The sequence below is a fragment of the Antechinus flavipes genome, chromosome 1, assembly GCF_016432865.1.
Source record: "Antechinus flavipes isolate AdamAnt ecotype Samford, QLD, Australia chromosome 1, AdamAnt_v2, whole genome shotgun sequence".
In the NCBI taxonomy this organism is placed as follows: domain Eukaryota; kingdom Metazoa; phylum Chordata; class Mammalia; order Dasyuromorphia; family Dasyuridae; genus Antechinus; species Antechinus flavipes.
The window spans coordinates 50565869-50575330 of record NC_067398.1 but is presented as its reverse complement, the minus strand read 5'-3'; positions in this window follow the sequence as shown (position 1 = coordinate 50575330).

The window sequence follows — 9462 nt, the reverse complement described above, 5'->3', positions numbered from 1 at the left end:
AAATAGACTTCCCCTATTAGATTGTGAACTCGAGTAGGGACTATCTTTTATCTTTCTTGGTATCCTTAGAACAGTGTCTCATATATAGTAGAGGCTTTAAAAGTTTATTGACTGATAAAGGACCAATTTAGAAGTACACAGGAATTAAAGAAGAAATAAATTAAGGATCACAAATCAAAGAATAAAAGTTTGGGATGGAAAAGGGAGAGAGATTAATGATGAGAATGAGAAAAGGAATTTTTTTTAGAAAAAGGGTAAGAAAATGAAAAAACATCAAAAGTTGAAAAAGAAGAGAGTAAGAGGGATTTTACTTAATTACTTAACTGAAAGGGAAGAATTGGCTAACTAGACAATAAGAAGAAAAAAAAAGTATAAGCTACAAAACTAGGAAAGGAGTGACCACCAGGAAGGAAATAGCTGGAGGAGGCTGAAAAAGAATCTGTGGGAGTAAGGTTGCTTAAAGACAATTAAGCAAGAGTAACAGAAGAGACAAAGTTCTGCTGTTAAAGAGGAAGAAGAATCAAAAAAATCCTAATCTGGGGGGGTGGGGGGGAGGAAACAATTGAAGGAAAATGTAAATCTAACTCCTAACTTTGAATGTGAGGAGATTAAACAATTCAAAAAAGACAAAAAGGTGACAGATTGGAGGAAAAAAATAAAAGTCTACTAGATTAAAATGAATTTAAAAAATGAATAAAATTTGAATTGACTTGAATTGCTAGATTAATTGAATAAACATGAAAAGAATAAAATAACAATAAAAATTGAGGAATGGAACAAAATTTTCTATCCAAGTAAACCCCCCAAAAGCAAAAGTTGCAATCCTCCTATTAGACAAAGCAAAAACTAAAACTTCAAAATATAGAGATAAAAAAGGAATATACCAAAAGGAACCAGAGACTACAAACTAATATCACTATTAAATTTATAAGCTCCAAGTGCCTTAACATCTGAATTTATGATGGAAAAATTAAGACACAGAATTCTAATAAGGGGAGACTTTGTAAGATTAATTTAGTTTCAGAATTCACATTTCAATAGGCATTGTCTTAAAGAGAGAAAATATAGACGTTTATTACTTCAGAACCTTGATTTAAATAAGACATAAGAGGACAACAAGCACGGTGGCTGCCATTACAATAAAAATACTAAAACAAACAACATGTAACATACATCATCACCACTCCAAGGAAGCATCATCATCTGAATTTCTTGATTGAGGACCCATGGTCACAGCTATCAGTCTCCAGTGGGAGAGAATTGCTAGTGAAGCTGTACAGAACTTCCTAGTCCGAATCTTCAAAGCCCCTTTCTACTAAGGGTTTTCATAGGTTGAAAACAAAGAAGGCATTGTGCTAAGTATTCTCATTTAATATCTGACTTCTAAGATAGAGTAGCCTCCCAGGTACTGGATGCTCCATCTTGAGGCCTACCAAGGATAATCTTTGTTCATTTCTTTAGGAGGATTATGTTTTCCTCAGGAGCTGACCAGGTTTCCAGGATAAACACAAGCCTGAAATAAAGGATACTCATTAAGGCACCAAAAGCTTGGTCGACTCTTTTTGTATGCTTCCCTGGCCTTCCATCAGATAACTGCAACCATGTTCTCAGCAAAAAAAAGTTACACAACAGACATGGCTGAGAGTTAAGATTCCTTTCTCACAAGGATTCTTTACAAATTTAAAAGTCCCTATCTCAGTTTTGGACAGTTTAACAACAAAAGGGAAATTGCTAGAAAAATTAAGAACCAAAAGACAAGGGATATTTTAAAAAGCAGCTTTAGAGAATATCTTTTATAGAGCATAATTAAAAAATAATGACGAGTTTAGGGGTTACAAGCAAAAGACTAAGAACTAAATGGAGATCTAAAAATGAATTGCAAAGTCATAAATGGCTGGGCTGTAGTAATAGAAGAAAAGTGAAAATGCTGGGAGAAATTTTGGTGATGTAAAAGCAAAAGATAGAAAATGTGTGTGTGTGTGTGTGTGTGTGTGTGTGTGTGTGTGTGTGTGTGAGCTATCATAGGAGTCTAAGTGATGGGATGCAGCTTCTAGGGGAGATATAGCAATAACCCAGGGTCCCCTTTTAGGAGTGCTGTAGTTAAAAATGACATTTCAATGTCTAGGGGAAACGAAGAAATAACCCTAGGGTCCAGTGGTCTTGGGGGTGCTGTAGTGCCACAAATATGGCTAGCTATTACACAACAATCTGTTGATCAGTGGTAAAGTTTCTGAGACAATGAAGGGACATCTCAACTCCACCTCTAAGCCATAAAATGAGCACATCAGTAAGAAACACCTGATCTCTAACTTTTCCTTTTTTTTTTTTTTTTTTTTTTTTAGCTTTTCATACTTTATTTTATATATATATCATGCCAGGGTAATTTTTTTTAACAGCATTATCCCTTGCACTCGCTTCTGTTCCGATTTTTCCCCTCCCTCCCTCCAACCCCTCCTGTAGATGGCAAGCAGTCCTATATATGTTAAATATGTTGCAGTATATCCTAGATACAATATATGTTTGCAAAACCAAACAATTCTCTTGTTCCACAGGGAGAATTGGATTTAGAAGGTAAAAATAACCTGGGAAAAAAAACAAAAATGCAAATAGTTTACATTCATTTCCCAGTGTTCTTTCTTTGGGTGTAGCTGCTTCTGAGCATCGTTTATCAATTGAAACTGAGTTAGGTCTCTTTGTCAAAGAAATCCATTTCTATCAGAATACATCCTCATACAGTATCGTTGTTGAGGTATATAATGATCTCCTGGTTCTGCTCATTTCACTTAGCATCAGTTCAAGTAAGTCTCTCCAAGCCTCTCTGTATTCATCCTGCTGGTCATTTCTTACAGAACAATAATATTCCACAACATTCATATACCACAATTTACCCAGCCATTCTCCAATTGATAGGCATCCATTCATTTTCCAGCTTCTAGCCACTACAAACAGGGCTGCCACAAACATTTTGGCACATACAGGTCCCTTTCCCTTCTTTAGCATTTCTTTGGGATATAAGCCCAATAGAAACACTGCTGGATCAAAGGGTATGCACAGTTTGATAACTTTTTGGGCATAATTCCAGATTGCTCTCCAGAATGGTTGGATTCGTTCACAACTCCACCAACAATGCATCAGTGTCCCAGTTTTCCCGCATCCATGCCAACATTCATTATTATTTTTTCCTGTCATCTTAGCCAATCTGACAGGTGTGTAGTGGTATCTCAGAGTTGTCTTAATTTGCATTTCTCTGATCAATAATGATTTGGAACACTTTTTTCATATGAGTGGTAATAGTTTCAATTTCATCATCTGAAAATTGTCTGTTCATATCCTTTGACCATTTATCAATTGGAGAATGGCTTGATTTCTTATAAATTTGCGTCAATTCTCTATATATTTTGGAAATGAGGCCTTTATCAGAACTTTTAATTGTGAAGATGTTTTCCCAGTTTGTTGCTTCCCTTCTCATCTTGTTTGCATTAGTTTTGTTTGTACAAAGGCCTTTTAATTTGATATAATCATAATTTTCTATTTTGTGATCAGTAATGGTTTCTGGTTCATCTTTGGTCACAAATTTCTTTCTCCTCTACAAGTCTGAGAGATAAACTATCCTATGTTCCTCTAAATTATTTATAATCTCGTTCTTTATGCGTATATCATGGACCCATTTTGATCTTATCTTGGTATACGGTGTTAAGTGTGGGTCCATGACTAATTTCTGCCATACTAATTTCCAGTTATCCAGCAGTTTTTATCAAATAATGAATTCTTATCCCAAAAAGTTAGGATCTTTGGGTTTGTCAAACACTAGATTGCTATAGTTGACTAATCTGTCTTGTGAACCTAACTTATCCCACTGATCAACTAGTCTATTATTGATTAAGAAATAGATTTTTTTTGGTGACTGCTGCTTTATAATATAATTTTAGATCAGGTACAGCTAGGCTATCTTCATTTGATTTTTTTTTCATTAATTCTCTAACTTTTTCCTAACGTACCTTCTTGCTCCTGGTTCCTCGCTAATTATTTTGAAATTTAGGTGGCTATTAACAGTGGAATAAAGCTTTTCCCTTTAACTTGGAGACAGACTGAATTTGTGAACTCTTTCGCCATCCCTGTGACACTGACTGGGCCCCTAACATTTTTGAGGTGTCTTATACTTCATCAGCTAAGTGAGATTATCTTCAGGGAGTACCCACCCAGTGGGGCAGGAGCCTTAGGAGGCTGGAGCCGCTGGGGGCTGTCTTTGCAAGGTTCCTTTGCGGGAGGAGAGTGGACTGGGAAGCTACGGGGAGGGACATAGAGTGACAGATCCTCCAAAGGCATCTGTAATCACCTGTTCTGTGCCAAGCTCTGGATGCAATACATGGATGAACCTTGAGAGAGTTTACAGCCAGTCTGCTGTGATACAGATTAAATACACCCAAGATTTGGAAGAAGATGTGAGCTTGGTCCCAAGTAAAGGCAGGAAGAGAAAGGTGACAATAGAGGAGAACAGGAGAGACAGTGGGGACAGGAGAGGGGATAGATCAGTATGATCTGAGTTCAAATCCTGGCTCAAGATAGTTCCCCTCCTCATAACACGGGAGGTCGAGTAATCTCTCAGCCTCAGTTTCTTCATTCATGAATTGGGGAAATCAATAGTACCTAATTCAGTTACATTTAGATCAAGTGAAAGAATATAAAGTGTTTTGTAAATCGTAAAGTACTATAAAAATTCTATTATTAGAGACTCATAAATTTACATCCAGAAAGGACCTGAGGTCACTTAAAGTGCCTCAATCTGTAAAAGGGTAAAGAGGCTTGAGGTTACTTAAATGGTGCTTAACAAACATTTCCGGTTCTTCATAACAACAGAAAGAGACAGTTGTTCTTACTCTCCCCATTTTACAAAGGATGGCACAGAGGAAAGCAAAATAAAGTGCCCAGGATAATTCCACTAGCTGACTGTGACCGGATGTAAATTCGGGCCCCTGGCCCAGCAGGGGTCCCCTTTTGGTAGTGCTGTAGTTAAAAATGACATTTTAGTTTCTAGGGGAATAACTATCCAAGGTCTGAAAAAGCAGAGGGAATTCTAAAGCAGGAAAGATGCTGAAGAGAAAGTGGAAATGCCTTTGGTTCCCTGGTAACAAAGGAGAATTTCCTCCCGCCCCCCATTAGAACAGCTGTGTTGGAATGGCTTTCTGGGAAATGTAGTATATAGGCCCAGGCTGCTAGGTACCCTCCCTTCACAGTCGGGCCTCGACTGCCCTTCTCTAAGTCATTATGCTTTTGGATTTATATACCTTTGTAGGTTACTGTAGGTGATTGTTTCCAGTTCTACTTTTTACACCAATCTACTTTTTAATATTTTTTAATCAGGACCACATTGAGATCTGGAAGTGTTATTTACATTCCTATTTTTCAGTATTTTCCTTAAAATACTTAAAAAAAAAATGAATTGCTTGTCTAGCTCTTATAATGCAACCCCTTGATAACTTGATTGGCATAAAATAAACTCTGTAAGTTAATTTTGGTAGTCATTTTTATTATGCTTTTGTGGTTTAATCATGAAAAATTAATATCCTTTTGTTTTATTTTGGTAAAGAATGATTTGTAAACTAAATTTCTACATATTACATATTTTGGTAGATTTGAATTGTAGATATTGTATGTATATTGTAGCTATTTGGAAAAATTCCATCATTTCCTCTTTAATTCTATTATAGCTGTAAAGAAATAGTTGAATTATATTTTTGTATCCTGTTACTTTCCTAAAGCTATTTATTTGCTGAGTCTCTAGGATTTGTTAAGGAGATCACCATGTGCATGTCATCTGCAAAAAAGATATTTAATCTCCTTTTTAGAGTGGACAAAAGAACTCTCTCCCAGTATAGGGAAAATGTCTAATGTATCACTCATTCAACCAGTATTTATAAAGTATCCATTGTGGGAGAGCATTAAGTTACCAGTCCCTACCCACAGGGAAAGTTTACATTTACTGTTTCCCTCTTTCCAGCATTTGGTTTTAGAGATATACTTCTTAATCAATTTAAAAAAATCACTTCCAACGACTACACTTTTTAGGATTTCTAGTGTTCTATTTGGTCAAAAGCATCTTTTGCATCTATTGGTATAATTATGTGCTTTCAGTTGTTTTTATTTGTATTATGATGAATTGTGCTAATTGTTTTCTTATTGCTAAGGTATCTTTGTAACCCTACTATAAACCTTGGTTGTAGTGAATATGAAGGAAATCATACACCCAAACTACATCCTCTGCAAATTAGTCATTTAATCTCTCCTAGCTCCTCATTTTAGGAAGACTGTCCTTTTATTCCTTGATTGTTCCCCTATTCTGTTCCATTTTAGTTGTGCTTAACCTTCTCTTCTCTCAAGGACTGTCACATCACCACAAAGTCCCACCCTTTCAACTGAGGTCCTTCCTTACCTCATACTTTACTGATAAAAAGAGACCATTCACCATGAGTTTCCTTTTGTTACCTTGCCTATATCTTTTTTCCCCTTCTTTCTCAGCATCTCATAATTTTGTATTATTTTTCATTCTCTCCCCTAGTGATGATGGCTACAGCTAGATTGTCTATAATATATATCATTGGTCCCATCATCTATCATTCCTAAGCAATTGCCCTCACAATCAGCCATTTTCTAATCTTCAGTCTCATCTTTCTCTGCTTCACAACAACATGCTCATTTCTTCCATCCTTAAAACCTTTCAGGAGACCCTACCATCCATTCTAGCTATATCCTATCTTTTTGTTGGCCAGACTCCTAGAAAAAGCTGTCTAGAATAATTGTCTTCACATTTTCTATTTTCCTTTTAACATGGCTGCCAATCTCAACATTCAACTGATACTGCCTTTTCCAAAATGATAGATGACTGTATCATTAATCATTGACCATTTCTCAATCCCTGTCATCCATGACCTTGTGGAAGGTTTTGACATTATTTGACATTTTCTCTTCTTAGATATTCACTTCTCTGGGATTTCACGACCCAGCACTTCCTTAATTCTCCTGTCTATATTACTTATCTATTCTTTCTCATCTCCTTTAATGGATCATCATGCACAGGATGTCCATTAAATAATAGGTATAACTCAAAACTCTGCCCTATGCCATTCTTTGATATACACTCTCACTTGGACTCTTCTCATTGATTTAATAATATTTAGGTACAAGATTCCCTTATCTGTATACAAAGTTTCCCAAAAGCCTTATTGCTGTTCAAAATTGGCTGTCTTTTCTGCTAGGAATGTTCTTTCTCCTCACCATTGCCTCCTCACCTACTCTTTTTCAAAACGTCAAAAGCATGTTCTAAGAGCTCTTTCACTTTTGTCATTTTATTTTCAGTTTCTGGCACATTTAATAGGTGTTTAATAGATGCTTGTTGTTGAAAGTCTGAACTGATTTTTGTGAAAGTTAGGGTTGTTTGAAAGTCTTGCCAATGTTCATCATGTTCAGTTTCTCTCCTGAATGCTGTGCTTCTTAGTAAAATGAATAATGTTGGAAAGTTTTTCCACATTATTCACAAAGACTCTCTCTCGTGATGAATTAATTTGGAAAATTTTATTGTATTCTCCATGGAACTACTATTATCTTGGCATCCAATAAAAATTTTCTCAGCATGAATTCTCTAATGTTAATATTCACAAAGTTTTCTCTATATTCATCATATTCATTGTTTCTTATGCTGCAGTCATATTCCATTAATTCATAACTTTAGTCATTTTTAAACCAATTGGCATCTACTTTTTTTTTCTGCTACAAATATTTTGGAGTATGTGGGACCTCCATTTTTATCTTTGTCTAAGGAAATATAGTTATGTGAAACTGGGATTCAAAGGACATGAATGACTTCATATAATTAAAAAGTTTTTGCATAAACAAAACCAATGCAGTTAAAACTAAAATGGAAACAGTAAACTGCAGAAAGTTTCTCTGACAAAGTCCTTATATCCAAGATAATTAAATGAGTCAATTTATAAGAAGAGCTAATGCTTTTATTTATGTTAAAAAGTCAAAAGATAAGAACAGCAGACAGTTCTCAAAAAAAGAAATCCAATTTATCAATATACATATTTTTGAAATGCTCCAAATCATTAATAAATGCAACTTTGAGATTCCATCTTGAACCTATCAGATGGGCAAAGATGACAAAAAAGGAAAATGGCATTTGGAACTATGCCTCCAAAATCACTAAACTGCATGCCCTTTCACCCTTGGCCTAAAGAATGTATACAAATATATGTATACACACCTTAACTTTTTGTGGGCAAAAAATGGGGAATTAAGACAGTGCCCATCGATCAGGCAAATTATGAACAAATTATAGTTTATGAATGTAATATCATTTAGCTAAGAAATTTTAGAGAAATCTGGAAAAACCTATGAACCGGCACAGAATGAAATGAGAATCAGGAAAATTTATACACTAAAGATATTTTAAATAAAAACTTGGAAAGATGAGAATTCCCATCAATGAAATGGTACAAAAATGGAGAAAAAAATTGTCTCCTGGAGGTGCTTTCTGTGAGAATAGAGGGCTGGGGAACGTCTCAGACCAGGCAGAACTGGCTCTTCTTCACAGGCTGGGTCAGTCTGTTAAAAGTTCGTCCTCCACAGGGTCAGCGAAGCTGCTGCTCACAATCCTCCCTCAGCCTGGACTTCGGCGTCTCCGCCGACCAAGCCAGAGACCAGCTCCACTACGGGAGTGACCTCCGCCACCTGGGGTGACCTACGCTACCTAGGGATGACCTCCCACCAAAGGATTATCTTCCCTTGAATATGTTGGAGGCACTTTAACCGACGGACCCCACGTTAGAGAAGCGGAGCGGATGGAGGGCTGTGCAGGGGAGTCGGGGCTGCTGATCGCCCCCTGGTGTGCTGCCCTTTGAGAGCCGGGGGAGACCTCGATCCTCCATCTCATAAGGGCTTCGGAGAGGGTGATCCGGGGGCCAAAGACCCCAGGAAAGTCTGCCCCGTAGTGTGGAGGGGGGAGAGACTGAGATAAGGTTAGGGTGGACCTCCTGAATCCAGCCCCTAAAATGGGGAGGGGGGGGGGTTGCGGTGCTAGGAGCGCCTGCGTAGGAGAAAAAGAGGCAAGAGGCGGCGAGGGTGAGACTTGGGCAGGGGTTGCCCGCTCCAATCCCGAATTGTGGGGGTGTGTCGAGGCACAGGGGACACGGGCGTTACAGCACCAGACTCGGCTTCTGGCGGCCTCCCCAAGGAGGGCAGGGGGACTGGCCGTGAAGGCCATACCTACACGTCCTAAGCGGCGGAGGAAAGGCGGTGGTCGGAGCAAAAATGGACGCTCCCTTCCAACTCCTCCCCCGTCAGGGCCTCAACTAGCTGCTGGGTCGGAACCACAAGGGGACCGCTTCTCCCAGCCCGTCAGGGTTTCCGTGGCTACCGTGCGTATCCCAGGAGGCCCACAAGAATTCTGGGAAATGTGTCGAGAAG